The sequence below is a fragment of the Taudactylus pleione genome, unplaced genomic scaffold (assembly GCF_031769625.1).
Source record: "Taudactylus pleione unplaced genomic scaffold, aTauple2 ptg000217l, whole genome shotgun sequence".
In the NCBI taxonomy this organism is placed as follows: Eukaryota; Metazoa; Chordata; class Amphibia; order Anura; family Myobatrachidae; genus Taudactylus; species Taudactylus pleione.
This window is the reverse complement of record NW_028284619.1, coordinates 5,428,623-5,445,402: the sequence shown is the minus strand read 5'-3', so window position 1 is coordinate 5,445,402 and position 16,780 is coordinate 5,428,623. Positions and strand designations below refer to the sequence as shown.

The 16,780-nt window shown below is 41.8% G+C and overlaps 1 pseudogene; it reads left to right on the top strand.

Moving 5' to 3' along the window:
* Window positions 1–760: 760 nt before the first annotated feature.
* On the top strand, window positions 761–13,044 carry LOC148517432 (interferon-induced very large GTPase 1-like; annotated as a pseudogene).
* The last annotated feature ends 3,736 nt before the right edge of the window (window positions 13,045–16,780 follow it).

Sequence of the window (16,780 nt, the reverse complement as noted above, 5' to 3'; positions counted from 1 at the left end):
GCCTGGTGCTGGTTCTTAAATTACAGGGGAAAAAAATGTGTAGGGTTCCACTGTAATTTAAGAACCAGGACTGGTTGGCAAGTCTGGGGCTGGTTTAGCTTTGGTGGGGGGACCCTATGTAATTTTTTGTTTAATATTATTTAACCCATTTTTGACAGGTCTTAATACACAAGCAGCCAGTACATATCTCACTGATATGTGCAGGCTGCTAGCTTGATAGAGATTTGCAGAGAGAAAACACTGCAATCTTGGGTGTGTATTCTCATCTTTGCTTGCAACTCGGGGGAGATATCTCGATCTGCTTCACCATCGGCCATCTCGCTTTCAGCTAAACTCACTTCTTAGTAAATTTGCGAGATGAAAAACGGTAAAATCAACTGAGATTTGGCGATTCAAATAGAGATAAAAAAAAACTAAACTCGACCATTCTTGATTCTTAGTAAATTTACCCTTTCTACTTTAAATTAAAAACCTAAGTGGCTATACTGAGTTATTACTGAGTCACAAGTTGAAGTGCACTTTTTGTTTTATAAATTACAGACCCAGCCTTGAAACTTATTCTACTAATTGTTCCTGAGTATATTATAGCTGTAGCACCAGTATCTTTTTCCAGAATCGATATCACAATGTAACCACTAGTTATTGAGCTGTCAAGTTAATAGGCTTTTTCTCACTGTTTTGCAGGCCAGCTTTTTTCGGTGATTGAACCAGTTGATTACTGCTGACTCTGTACATTTTATAGTATCTATGCTAATAGATGATGGATAATTTTGAAGAGGTAGTCCATCTGATGTTTTACCAGCTGAAGATATCCTATACTGCACTTGAAGATGTAATATCTGCTCTGATAGGTAAGGTACGGAGTGTAGTAGTCTGCTTCACAGAGTGAGGTACACTCTGAGTGTAATGCTGGGTACATCAATTGATCGTCCAATATATCGTGTGCAAAGGCCAGTGTGTACCGCAATGTCTGTGAACGACGTTGTTCAAACATATCGCAGATCTATTGGGGCATCATGCTGTGTGTACAGGAGGGTCAGCAGATTGCCCGTACACTTGCAACAGATGCCGTGAGTAGGAGGGCAGAACACAGCCCCTGGCCAGCAGGACCCGTGGCCAGATGACAGATAATGGTGGTTCAGTGTGTATTAAAGGGATGCGTTTAGCATCCCAGCGGTTGAGATGCTGATTCTTACATTACCGGCACTGGGATGCTAAAGGTAAAGAGTGGAATTGGAGGGAGGGTAAGGTTTAGGGTGTGGGGAGGTGGAGGTTCGGTTTAGGCACTAGGGCAGAGGTTAGGGTCAGGCACCAGGAAGGGAGGGTTAGCATACCCAACAACAACAACAACTGGTGGTATGCTAAACCTGTCAGGATGCCGGTGTCTGTATTTTAACTGCAGGGATCTTGAATGCCGGAATCCCAAACTCAACCCGTATGAACAACCATCATCTGCAGATATATCTGTTAGGTGTGTACCTACCTAAAGCCTTCTCCTTATGTTAGAATAGCCTGTAGCTATTTTTGCACTTAATAGATCTACTAGATTTAGTAGCCAGGAAATATGCTGAGAGAATTCATGAAGCCTATATGACAAGTTTCCTATAGAGTTCTAATCAGTTTCTTTCCTTTCTTAAATATATAATGACCAGCTGATTAGATATAACTGAGTAGGGTAGAGGGTAAATTTACTGAAGTGAGAGTTTTTAGAAGTGAGTTTTAAAAGTGATGTTGCCCATACAACCAATCAGATTCTACTTAACATTTAACTAGCACCTTCTAGAAGATAATAGCTAGAATCTGGTTGGAGCACTTTGAGGGTTACACCACCCTTTAACAGACAGACGCACGCTTGTCGCTGCTGCTTTGAGGATGCAGGTGCGGCTACAGCCCACACAATTCACAAAGACATAAAAAAAAAGAATATTTTTATTGTTTGAGGAGCGCACTTTGAGGGTTACACCACCCTTTAACAGACAGACGCACGCTTGTCGCTGCTGCTTTAAGGATGCAGGTGTGGCTACAGCCCACACATTTCACAAAGACAGAAAAAAAAAGAAGAATATTTTTATTGTTTGTGGAGCGCACTTTGAGGGTTACACCACCCTTTAACAGACAGACGCACGCTTGTCGCTGCTGCTTTGAGGATGCAAGTGCGGCTACAGCGCACACAATTCACAAAGACAGAAAAAAAAAGAAGAATATTTTTATTGTTTGTGTAGCACACTTTGAGGGTGTCACCACCCTTTAACAGACAGATGCACGCTTGTCGCTGCTGCTTTGAGGATGCAGGTGGAATCTAGACGGGATTTGGAACCGGGGACACACTACCTCCATCAATTGTCTAAATCCCACTGCACTAATGGCGGATACCGGACGCACGTCTAACACCAACCAATTGTTTAGTAAAAGTAGTGATGTTCCTACTTCCTCTCTGGGATGATGAACAACTCCCAGCAGCAGCAACAGCACTAGGAGGAAGTGGTTCTTGATCTTTCCCTATTTTATTTTTATCGGAGAAAGTTTGGTCCTCCATTAATGTTATATTGATATATACATGCGGCTAAAGCGCACACAAACACAGAAAATATTTTTTTATTTTTGCTGGAGAGTAGTGCACTTTGTGGGTTACACCACCCTTTAAGAAATGAGCCAGCCGGCTCTTTACTTATGGGACACAGGCGCACGCTTGGCGCTGCTCCTTTGTTGATGCACGTGCAGCCACAATGCACACAATTCACAAACACAGAAAATAATTTTTTTTGGTTTGGACTGGAGTGTACTTTGGGGGTTACAGCACCCTTTAACGGTCAAGCCAGCCGGCCCTTTACTTATGACACAGGCGCACGCTTGGCACTACTTTGTTGATGCACGTGCGGCTACTGCGCACACAATTCACAAACACAGAAAATAATTTTTTTTTTGGTTTGGACTGGAGTGTACTTTGGGGGTTACAGCACCCTTTAACGGTCAAGCCAGCCGGCCCTTTACTTATGACACAGGCGCACGCTTGGCAATACTTTGTTGATGCACGTGCGGCTACTGCGCACACAATTCACAAACACAGAAAATATATATTTTTTTGGTTTGGAGTGTACTTTGGGGGTTACAGCACCCTTTAACGGTCAAGCCAGCCGGCCCTTTACTTATGACACAGGCGCACGCTTGGCACTACTTTGTTGATGCACGTGCGGCTACTGCGCACACAATTCACAAACACAGAAAATAATTGTTTTTTTGGTTTGGACTGGAGTGTACTTTGGGGGTTACAGCACCCTTTAACGGTCAAGCCAGCCGGCCCTTTACTTATGACACAGGCGCACGCTTGGCACTACTTTGTTGATGCACGTGCGGCTACTGCGCACACAATTCACAAACACAGAAAATAATTTTTTTTTTGGTTTGGACTGGAGTGTACTTTGGGGGTTACAGCACCCTTTAACGGTCAAGCCAGCTGGCCCTTTACTTATGACACAGGCGCACGCTTGGCACTACTTTGTTGATGCACGTGCGGCTACTGCGCACACAATTCACAAACACACAAAAAATATTATTTTTTTAGCACTTGGGGGGAGCACCCCTGATGGACAGAGCACCCCCTGGACAACACTACAGCACCCCTTTAGGACTGGGACACTGCACAGGACTTTGGAGTGGACACAGCCCCTATGGAGAACTGACTGCACAACACAGTCCAGCCAGCCCCTATGGACTTTGAAGTAGTGGACACAGCCCCTATTAACAACAGCAGCACAGCACAACACAGCCAGCCCCTATGGACTTTGAAGTAGTGGACAACAGCAGCACAGCACAGCGCAGCACAGCACAGCACAGCACAACACTACTCTGCACTACACTACACTACACAGCCCAGCCAGCCCTAACTCCCACCCTCCGTCTTCACTGTCCACAGCCGAGTGAGAAAATGGCGCCGACGCGGGTACCTTATATAGGATCCAAAACCCGCGAGACTCGGAAGGCGGGATGATGACGTTTTGCCTCGATTTCAGATCCGAGTCAGGTGGGAAAAGTCGAGACTGACTCGGATCGGCCTCGGATCGGGGGGCTCGGGGGGGTTCGGATTTCAGAAATCCGAACCCGCTCACCCCTATTAAAACACGCAAATTTTACCAATTTAAACAATTTTTTTTTGTCCTTTTTCAGGGTTTAAAACCATATGATCGACTGTCATTTGCTCCCATACATTAACAGGTTTTCATTCCAACCAGCCAGATTGGACAGATATCTGACTGATAATTGTATAGTTGATGCTCAGCATTACTCTGATCCTTAATAAGGAGATTGATGATGAACGTGTTGACAGTGGAGAATGCATGTGCTGGTAGCTGATGCTGGGCTGCTTGTTTTATATAATTTTCCATATCTTCTGTAATTTGAGCTTCCAGCAAATGAAGTAACAGGGTGGAGGTGCCTAGATGGTTAATGTGCCTATCTCTATTTACTCTGACACTACAAATGGCCCAGATGCCTTGACATCATGCATGCTACACTGGTCCAGCCTCCCTGTCACTCCCAGGTGGATCTAGCCACAATTATAGTGCCAGGTGCCTTCCTTACACAACAGGTAGCAGAGGCAAGGGGGACACGTGAACTGGGCTCTCAAAATTCCTGAGGGTTTTGGGCCCCTCATAATCTCTGGGCCCGGTACAAGTGTCCCCTTTGAACCCCCCTGTCACCTGGCCTGATCCTAGTGCTTAAAAGAGCAGTAGAAGGACCACAACTCATAAAGAAGGGCCATGGTCTGAGCCTTACGTGCCACCATACTTGCCTACTTTGAAAAAGCATTTCACGGAGATTGTGAAAGCAACACCTATGAGCGCGACTGTAAAGTGGGCGTGTACGGTTATATCTGAGAGGCGTGTAAAAATGTTACTTTCTTCCAAATGTAAATGAGCCCCAAAACAGTTATAAAAAAAAATAGAAATAGATCTTACTAAGTGGTTTCATATAAGTGGTCACGAGAAACCTTTATATGAAAATGCATGTAGCAATAGGGATTATTGGGGGATATGTATGAAGCCCTGAAGCGGTATCAGCGCATGTTATGTGCGCTGATACCGCTTCTCCCCGATGTATGATCGGGGGTCTGGGCGGTAAATGACAGGGGCGCTATGCACCCCTGTCATTATCGGTGCTGCTATCTACAAGAAAGCAGTGCCAACGGCAGAGCCATGCACGAACGGTCATAACGCATGACCGTTCGGCCAGCTGTAGCTGTCGTTATCGACAGCTACATCCTGGCACTAGCCTATCCCCACAGCAGGGACAGCGCTGTCGCGGCTGCCGGCTCCAGGGCTCCACGCGGGGATCTCACGATACTTGCGAGATCCCGCGCATGCTCAGTGGAGCCGGCCGGGACAGAGACACAGCGCATCAGCACTAGGCTGATGCGCTGCTGTCTCTAGCGGGTAGCGCCGGAGGGGGGGAGTTATCGCTCCCCCTCTCCGGCCGATGAGATGTTTATACATCTCATCGGTAGTGCTTCCTGCTTCGCCTCGGTAAAGAGGCGAAGCGGGAAGCATTATAGCGGCACGTTAAGTATAATACATCTACCCCAGTGTGTCTTATAACCAATGCAGGGTAATGGCACTGATCCCATTTGAATGTGTATCTATCTATTTCCAAGTATATAACAGCTACATAATGGGGGTAATCAGAGAGATTGCTACTATTTTAGGGAGTCTCCCTGACAATGAGGGAGAGTTGGCAAGTATGCTTGTCACTGCATGTAGTGTATGGCATGTTTGCGATTTTCAGTTTTCCACTAGTAACTTTTCCCATCATAGTTTGAGGTGATTTTTCTTTTTTTTTTTAAGAATGTCACATTGTCTAGATTTGGAGTGCCCGTTCCTAAATCTTTATTATCCCTTGACCTTCTTTAATAGTAAATGTTTAAGTAGTATGCCAGCACTAGTACTGGGTTTACTTCTGTTCTTTTATTAACTGATCCATGATTGGTTTTAATATTTACACCAGGACAGGAGTAATATAAAATAAATAAGGGATGCATTTTTTTTTCTGGTGTCATAACTTTACTTTTATTATTTTGGGGTGCAGCTGGTGGGAACACACCACACCCAGAGTAAGTACAGTAATATATGCTGCCTCTGAAATAGAATTTAAACTGAATTTTAAAGGGAGCCCTCTTTTTCAGTTTAAACTAAATCTCAAGTTCTTTGGGGAGCAGCTCACTCACACAGCACAGTATTTTTTGGACCAATAAGCTGTCATACACAAGTGACAATATACAGATGTGTCCACATACATCTATCTTTTGTGCGCTAAAAGTCTCCTTACACAACACATGATCGCCATGTGACTCTGTAGCGCTGAGCGCATTTTCAGGCATCTTTTTACTTTCAAATGCATCTTATTCACACAGCAATGCAAATAGGAAGCTGATTAAAATTATATGTGGCATGCCTATATTCTGTATGACTGCAGATGTATCTGCATGTGAAATTCTACATTAGTGTCAGCAGCTGTGACACGGTAACATAGCATTTTGCATGCAGATGCACCTGCAGTTACACATAGAATATAGGCATGCTGCAAAATCAGCAGAAGTTGCTTGTGCATCCTATTTTCATCACTGTGTGAATTACGGTGCATACACACGGTCAGATTTAAAAAACGATTTAAACCATAATATCTAAGAAACCTAGAATTTGACGGCAGATAAGAACCACTTGGCCCATCTAGTCTGCTCCTATCATTTGATCGTTTAAATCGTCCTTTTTTTTGCCACCTAAACGATGCGCGGGCAAGGATGCTCTATATCGACCATCGCCCGTGCATGCAGGCCAACCTGGTCGATATCAACCAGGTTAGCCTGGTTACTATAAGGACCCTAGATCATCGATCGAGGGTCGTTATAGTAGTTGGGGAGAATGGTGCATGTGCTGGATGTTCGATTGATCATCCTACATGTGCTGGATAATAGCTGACAACGATATCTGATCGTTGTCTGATCTGACCGTGTGTATGGTCCATAAGGAAAAAAGTTGCTCGAAATGATACTCAGCGCTACAGAGTCATGCCACAGCATAGCACAACCAGAAGGGCTGTTTAATGCACAAGGAGGCTAGATGTATGTGGACACATCTGTATACTGCAGTGTAGAGTGTTATCCTTGTGAAAAACAAGTGCAAGTTCACTGTTCACACAAAAGCCTGCATGCACTGGATTGCATTTGTATAGAAAAAAACCTGTGTTAATTCTAATGCAATCAGTATTAATGTTTAATTGTATTAACAAGTTCTCTTTGATAATTCAACAGAGAACCAAGAAGCCTACCAGGAGTACACAAACCTCAGAAGTCCATGTGCTCAGCAGGCTAATACATTCGTCCTGTACACAGATTGAACATCTATAAATCTATATGGAGAACTCACTGGAACAAAAAGGAGAACGTTTACATTTTGATAAACACCTGGGAGACTCCAGTGTCAATGATATAATTGAACAACATATAGAATACTGTGATTAGAGTAAAATGAAAGCTGACATGAGAGAAATTGCTAATAAACTTAATCTATGCCAAGAAAGAGTAACTGATATGATAAATTATGAAGAAATGGAATGTAGCAACATGAATATACAAGTTTTGCAATTATTAAAGAGACTGGACCTTGACAAATATCATCCACAAAAAATGAAGACCCCTGATTTCCATAAGATCTGTAGATCTTCTCTCTATGAAACAGATTGCGGAAGAATCACAACTTCCTTTCCATTTCTTGCAAAGATTGCTCATGTTGGATTAGCGCGCGTGATATGTACAGTGTAGAGTCAATGGTGATCCCATTCAGGATAATACAAGCAATGCAGATAACCTTTACACATCTGGGGATATCTTAGCAGATTTCCTTGGAGATGTTGATGAAGACTTTGAACATCAAAGCACAAATAGTAAACAAACCATCCACCCTATGGATGTGCAGATGGTCATTTTTCATTGTGCTAATGATTTTATGAGACAATATATTTACACAAAACTATCACTCTGTCAGTTTGCTGTACCGCTTTTAGTAACTAATCCCAACACAAACTCTATTGAGTTCCCACTTTGGTCTTTTTTTCAAGAAGTAATAAAAGTGGAAAACTAGAAGCAGTGATAACACAGAGAATGATAAATCTAATGACAAATGTATTAAGGAAACAGAAACTCCCATTGTATCCTTCATTCGTCTTGGCCCATCTACATCCTCTAAGTCCCAGATAATAAATTGGCTGATGAGTAGACAAAGACATGACATCTTCTACCATCGCCACTGCAAAGGAAGCACCAAGAACTCTGTGCTAATGGATGGCGTTACAGAGATTGCCTGGTATTGTCCAGGTGGGAAGGAGGATGATGCATTTGATGACTGCATCGCATTTACTAATCTCCATGGTGATGCCAGAGACCATGATCAACAGGTAAAATTCTTGCAACAAATTTCATCTGTCCTTGTAGTAATGTTCACTGATCCAGATGCAAAGGATGCAAAGGGGATAGAAGTGCTACAACAATTATTGAAATCCTCTATACCATTAATCTGTTTACTTACAGACAAAGGACTTTGTCAACCAACACCTGGATTGAAAAATAAAATAGATATAAAAATAGAAATGAAGCAGAATTGGTACAAGTAGTAACAACCACGATACAATCATTATTACCTCCTTTACAACTAAGGTACTCACTGACCAAATGTGGCAGCATTGCTAGAACTCTTGGATTTATGGTTGATGAAGACAAAGAACAATTCAAACAATTCAAACAGGGCAAGGTTCTATTCTCTCTGTTAAAAGAAAAAAATGTATCAGACACTAAGGGCTCTATTTATTAACATTATTTTTACTAAAATAAAGTGAAAAAGGGTGTTTTCACACCCTTTTCACATTATTTTAGTTTCACCTCTATTTATTACAGGGCAATTGGAGTAGAATTAGTAAAATTCTACTCCAACCCCCAGTATCACTTATTTTTAGTAAAGCAGATCGCATTTCCCATAATTGTAATGGGAAATGTGATCTGTGTGCAAGTTACTAAAAATAAATTGTAAAAAAATACCGGGGGAAGCCCTGTGATAATAACGCCACCTGGAGGTGGCGTTATCCAGGGTCTCCCCCGGTTACCGGGGCTTAGTGCCGGGGGCGGGGCTTAGCGTCGGTGGGGGGGTAGTAGCGGTGGTCGGTCGGCGCATGCGCGTGCTCTTAGTCGCGGTATTTTTTCCGAAAATACCGCGACTAGATTGCGGATGGGATCCGCAGGGACAGAGCTTTATCGCAAGCTCTGTCCCTGCAAGGGATTTATAGTAAATCCCTGTGATATTACCTGAATTCGCAATGCGAATTCACTCGGTAATATCACACTACAATCCGCATTCAATATGCGGATTGTAGTAAATAGAGCCCTAAGAATGAATTTCTTACTTTACAGGGTGATCTCTGGCACAAGTGGTGCAAGAAAGACAAAGAAATGACTGGATGGAAGATAAACAACCAAAGTATTGAGCAACAACGAAGTGACATCGAGTCTCAAAAATATATAATCAGAAATGATCAAGTAGCAAGAGCTTTTCCCCTCAATTACTTCATGAGATCTTTTCTACAGATTCTACAGTCAAATGTTAAATGCTCAAAAATGTATTTTCTACAGTGGTTTAAAATGTATTTGGGTGACTTATCTTCAAAAACTCTTTTCATCGCTATACCAGGAGTACCATAATGTGTGGTCAAATGTAGAGAAAGAAAAGCAAATTGGTAACAATAACCAGATTACAGGAAAAATTTAAGATTTGAAAAAAGTATCAAATGAGATCAATATGTCAACATTTGGGCTTGAACACATTCTGAGAGAACTTTGACAAATCTATGAAGCCTTTGAAATCTTCTCCAAAGAAAATGAAAATTCTTCCCATTTGCCAAAGATTGCAGCAAATCTCATGGTCTCTGGGTATCTGGTTGAGTTGATGGATGGTGATGCTACCCATGTTCCATTGAGGTGGATTCGATCTATTCTGGATGAACTGATAAAAATACTAGGAGACAAAAAGCTTTATGTCCTCTCTGTACTGGGCATACAAAGTACAGGTAAATCCACGTTACTCAATGATATGTTTGGGCTGCAGTTTGCAGTAAGTGCTGGGAGATGTACTAGAGGAGCATTTATGCAGCTTATAGAGATAGATGAAGAACTAAGAACTGAATTAAACTTTGACTATGTTCTTGTTAAAGATACTGAGGGGTTAAGAGCTGTGGAGTTGTCAAACAAAAATGCACTTAATCATGACAATGAATTGGCTACATTTGTAATTGGCCTGGGTAACCTTACAGTAATCAATATTTTTGGGGAAAATCCCTCTGAAATGCAAGACATCCTACAGATTGCTGTCCAAGCCTTTCTGAGAATGAAAAGAGTCAATCTACAGCCCAGCTGTCTATTTGTTCATCAAAACGTTGGAGAAATCACAGCCAAAGAGAAAAATATGGAGGGACGAAGACAACTACAGGAAAAACCTGGATGAGATGACCTTGTGTGCTGCACATCAAGAGCAATGTGATGTCACCTGTTTTAATGATGTCATCAAATTTGATTAAACACTCATATTCACCTCTGGGAAGGGGACCCACCAATGGCTCCTCCAAACCCAAGTTACAGCCAAAACGTGCAAACTACGACAGGTCATACTCGACTCTGCAAAACAGGAAGCTCAAAAAATCATTTTAAGCATTTCAATGTTCAAAACTCGTGTTAGTGACCTGTGGAATGCATTGCTCAATGAGAATTTTGTGTTCAGCTTCAAGAATTCTCTTGAGATTGCAGCTCACAACAAACGAAGTGAAATACAGCCAATGGGCATGGACACTAAGAGAACACATTTATTTTTTTTATTTATTAACAGTTTCTTATATAGCGCAGCATATTCCGTTGCGCTTTACAATTGTAAACATTCATAGAACAAAACTGGGTAATAACAGACAGATATATAGGTAGGAAGGCCCTGCTCGCAAGCTTACAATCTATAGCACATGCTGACACTTCAAACCAAAATCAATAACCAAATTCACAAGGATGAAATAAAATCAGTGAGTGTAATGTTTCTACATGAAGAGTTTGAACAAAAATATAAAACAATCCTGGAAGATTTAAAGATCTTTTAATGATGAAAAAAACAGGGAGTTACTAGTTCAATGGAGAGTGAATACAGAAATCAGGATTGCTTCTATTAAAGATGACCTTATAGAAGATATAAGAAAAAAAAGCGGATGAACTAATCACATTAAAAAAGGACAATAGAAAAATAAATAAGATTAAAGAGAAATATGAGGAAGAAATGTTTGCAGAAAGCAGAAAAATGGCCCTGGTCTTGTAAGGAAAAAACTTAAATGATGAAGACTTGCTGGAAAAATTTTATAAAATGTGGAATACTTTCATTAGCAGAGCAACTGCGGCAATACATACTCCTGACCCACCAGCAATCACAAGGGACTTAGAAAAAAAATTTCTAGAATACTTCAAGCAAGAAACCGATCTGGTCGATTACAATCAGAAATTCTTGTATGTGGACAAACTTAGTTGAGGAGTTCTCCAAGTACATTTCAACTAAACGCAAGTATATTGATTGGCATGAAAAGCTTTCAGATGATAGGAAAAAATTAGAAAGTGTAACCCAGGCCCTAAACAAGCGAGTAGATGAATATATAGATAAAAAGCAGCAGGAAAAAATGGATTATCAGTTTAAATACTTTCATGAAATTCTGGTCATCCTAAATACAGAAATAAGCTTAATGTTAGATAGTAAGTAAAAATTTGTACGAGAATACACACTGTATGTGTCTCTGTTCTTGTGCCAAAAGGCTGCCCGCAGATTTATACAGATCTCTGATGCCTTTAGAAAAGCCAATGATCCTGTTGTCTATATACAAAGTAAGAGAGAACAATTCTGGCAGAGTTTTAAAATATCTTGTGAAGGAACAAAACAAATCACATCGCTGGCCGACTTTCTGTGTAACACATTAAAGGAATCCATCCAACAAGGAGTGTATGAGAAGTCTGCAATCCAATTAGCTGGTGCCATGAAAAGTAACCACCCTGCTCTGAATGGGAACAGATCAAAACTAGAGTTCTGTCTACTTAAGTCACTGGCAGAGAAGGAGAACTTCCAGGATTATACAAATTATGTCACTGATCCTAAATCAGCAGTGCGAGCCTTTATTGGGGAATGTATTGACCAGTATTATAATGACAAGTCCAAGATTGCAGTCACCCTGCACATTAATGTGGATCACTTCAGAAACATTATAACACAGGCTATAGATACATCATCTGCAATGGTCACAGATGCACATGGCGACGTCAGCTCGTGGCTGGAAACTTTCTGCTCAGAGCTGGGAAGTGAGATGAATCTGTCCTGTGCGGACCTCAAAAGTGTGAAATGTTAGAACATAACAGATATAGATTTTCTGAAAGAGGCCATGACACAGGCTATGGAAATTGTGGTGAAAGACCTAAAATGTGACTTTTCCAAGTGTGATCTGATCAATATGAAAAAAAAGATTCTTGAAATACTATTTAGTGGGTGTCCGGGGTGCTGGCAAAAGTGTCCATTTTGTGGCGCAGTCTGTACGAATACTATTGCTGACCATGATGGGAAACACAGTGTGAAGTTCCATTGTCCTCAAGCTATTGCTGGTTGGAGATGGTACAAAACAGATCACTTTGTCACAGATATATGTACCACTCTTGTATCCAGTGATCTATGTTTTATACTTGATGATGACAGGCGCTTCCCCTGCAAAACCTACAGTGATGCTGGACCTCCTTACAGTAACTGGTCTATTACACCAGACAACTCCTCACTAACTTACTGGAAATGGGTGATCTGCCACTTCCAGTCTGCATGGGAAGAATATTATAACTTACGATTTACAGATCAGGGAACTATCCCATCACAGTGGAAGAGTATAAATAAGCAGGATATCATTTCAGAGTTAAGGAGCCTATCCATTAGCAGATGTATTTCTGAGCGATGATATACAAAAGATATCCCTTGAAAATGTGCTGAATGACATCCGTCATGTATATGACAGATTTTGGCAAACGAAGAACGATATCGCATGACATCATTCAGGGAGTGGATTTTTTTCTCTGCAGCGCTTTGTAGCTGCTGCTAATATCTGTCGTCGTTTACCGCATATAAACTGCACGATGTTGCTAATATCGCACAGCTATATGCGATAATTCTCCAACATGTTGTAGAGAAGATAGATGCGATTTATCGGCCGCAGGAGTGCGTATCTGTCATCGTTCAGGGCCTATCTATTGGCAGATATAGTGAACGATATATCGTTCAATCATTCATTTTATCTGCTAATGGATAGGCCCCTATAGACAAATTAATTTATACAGAAAAAAAGAGCCTGCAGGGTAAAGCCTAAATAATACTTCTATCTTGTAAACAGCATCAAAGATCAATTTGGTTCTAGTGTAAAATGGAAATCATTGAGGGTAAAATCAATGGACATTTTAGACTAATGATGCAAAATATACAGGTAAATAAAATAATAGATGTTTAATGATTAGTGTGATCTTACAGACATTGTGGATGTAGACCTGGAGTTATTGTAGATGTAGAAAACTGAATTTGACCACAATCGGCTGGGAGAAGATATAGGAGAAGATGTACTAAGCCTTGGAGAGAGATAAAGAGCCAAGCAATCAGCTGCTAGCTGTCATTTACAGACTGTTTTGAAAAATAGGAGCTGTTTGGTTGGTACTTTCTCTCTCCAAGGCTAAGTATATCCGTATGACTTTTTTAATTTTTCTTTTTTTGTTAAATAGCAGCACTAGAACTGGCATATACAATAGGTGTTTAAATATTAGTTGTGCAAATCCTGCTTACTTAATGTATTTTTTGCTTTCTTGTTACTTTAATAAATCATGTTTTGTGTTTGATTTCCTGATCGGTGCAATTAATGGTATTGCACAGTCTTAAAGATCAATTCATTTTGGGCAAAAAAAGATTCCAATGTCCTCCAACCTTTTTGACTAGCTAGGTTCTAAAAACTGTCTAGATCACGTGAAAAAGCTATTTTTTTGTTTTGTAATGTTTTCAAGCAGACTGGATAAATAATGAATGCATGCAAAATAATCAATATTCCCAGGACTGTGTGTCTTACTATAGTAAGCCTAAAATACTATAGGTGTAAGGTACGGTTTTGTATGGAGTGGTTGCTGTGTCTTACTAGATAGAAATGGTATTCCCAAAAAATAATTTCATAACGTGTTGTCCTGCCAATAATGTTCATCTTTAAATGGCTTTCTGCAACTGATTGGTATTAATCTCTTCATAATATAGGTTCCCTCATTGCTTCTGCAGTTAGGAAACTGTAAAAGCATGTCCTATTCTGGTTCGCTATTGTGAAAGAAGCCTTATGTGCTTTCCTCATATTAATTTCATATTATTCAAGAGAATATTCTACTTTTATCATTTGAAAAAAAATTTTTGTAAATAAAAACTAATTGTATCTGTTAAAAACTTACTAGCAAGGTTATATAGAGAATATATACCTTTTAAGTCTAGTTAAGAAAGATGGCACGCGAGATGTAGTAAAACAGTCTATAACATATTGTATTTGTCAATGTGATAATACTATCAATATGAGAGATATAAATATATATAGTGTGTATGTGTGCAAGATGTATAAAAAGAGAGAGAAGGGTTTTTGTGAAGCTGATGTGAGAGCCATGGGGATGTATAGGGGGAATCAGTATGATGGCCAGCGGTTCAAATCCCGGCAGCATGATAGAGGTGAAGATCCCGAACATCTAAAGGGAAGTATCAACTAACCTAATTCCTCCCCCTCCCTAGCCTTCCCTTAGGGGTGGCTAACCCCCCCCTTCCCCGCAGCCTAGCCCTAACCTGCCCCCAGGGGTGCCTAATCCATGCCTTCCCCGGTCATTGTCGTCCCCCCCAGGAGCCCCTAACCTAACCCTCGCCCCCCCCACACAGCTGTTGGCGCCTGGCTTACCTTCGATCGGTAAGCCGGGTGTCGGGCTCCCGGCGTAGGTCTAATGACAGGCGTAGGGATTTCGACACCTGTCATTAGACACTTGCCGGGATTAGACAGTCGGGCTGCCGACTGTCGGCATTTGGACAGTCAGTATCCCGATGGCATACCGTATAGGGGAATGGGAAGACCTCATTGAATCCTTTATTTAGATGGCCTATGCATTAAATACACAGACTCCATCTTTCAAATGTCCGAAAACACACTTACACTAAAACCATAAAGCTCCTACTTACAGTATGTGCCAGTCCAAACTTATTAATTCAACAATTACCATCTGTTTTTTAACCTGAAATACACATTACAAACTACAACTTTGATATATTTCAGACAAATAGTTAGGGGCATATGTATCAAAGCTTGATGTGAGATAAAATTGTGAAATATAGATCACCAACTAATCGTCTCCAAACTATCATTTCTTAAATACAGCCTGCAAAATGTAAGTTAGAAGCTGAATGGTGATATATAGCTCACAATTTTATCTCACACAGAGGCGTCACTAGGGTTGGTGTCACCCGGTGCTGTAATGCACGGTAACACCCCCCCCTCCACCAAAAATAAAACAAATCGGGACCAAGGCGCGCAGCTCCGTGAACTCTTCCCCCCTTACTAGTCCAGCAGTCACACTGTGCTCCTCCCATAATGCCAGGTGCACCGGCGGGCATGATTATGCCACGCCCGATAGTCTGGGTAGCAGTGCTTAAAGTGGTCATAAGAGATGTGGTGGAATGACACACCTGGCGATTTATCAATAAAAGGACAGCATGTGGTGCAAAAAAAAGGGGCGTGATCTCAAAAGAAAGGGGCATGGTAATACAATACTATCCCTAATTGAAATTATGCCACACAGTAGCACAATCTTATCCCCAATACACTGCACATAGTCCCCCTGATTCACATTACACCATAAAGTAGTGTCCCTTATTTATGTTCTGACACACAGTAGTGCCCATTTTACACAATGACTACATTATTGACCCTTATACACAATACCCACAGTAGTAGTGCCCCTTATGCAATGCCCCCTGTAGCTGTGCCCATTATGCAGTTCCCCCTTTACTAGTGCCCCTTTATGCAATGCCCCCTGTAGTTGTGCCCAATATGCAATGTCCCCTGTAGTATAGCCCCTTATTCAGTGCCCCTATAGTGCCTTATACAGTACACTCAGTAGTGCTCTTATGCAATACCCACAGTGGTGCCCCTTTTACAATACCCCCATGCAGTCCTCCTAGACAGTAGTGCCCTTATACTGTTCTCCCTATACAGTACCCTCAGTAGTGCCCCTATGCAGTGGCCCCAGAATGCCCCCAGTAATGCCCCTTATGCTGTGCCCCCTCTCCTGTGCAATACTACTTACCTCTCTTCACGATGTCCAGGCTGGCTTGCACTAGGGGAGTCTGGGTGCGCACCTCCTTCTGCTTCTCCCTCTGGCATGCCACATGCGTGATGATGTCACCGCGGCCGGCGTCCAGAGCCTCACACAGGCACAGAGATATGCTCTGTGCCTGTGTGTGGCTCTGGATGCCAGCCGTGGTGAGAGAATGAAGTGACCCCCGGCAGTGTGCAGGGCCAGCTCATTTGGGGTCGGCGGTGGTGCCGGGGAAGGGGGTGTGCTGGCAGCAGACATGTCTGTGGATGGAGTGAAGCCTGTGGGTGGGTCTGTGTGCTGCTCTTTTTGGTGTCACCCCCTTGAAGG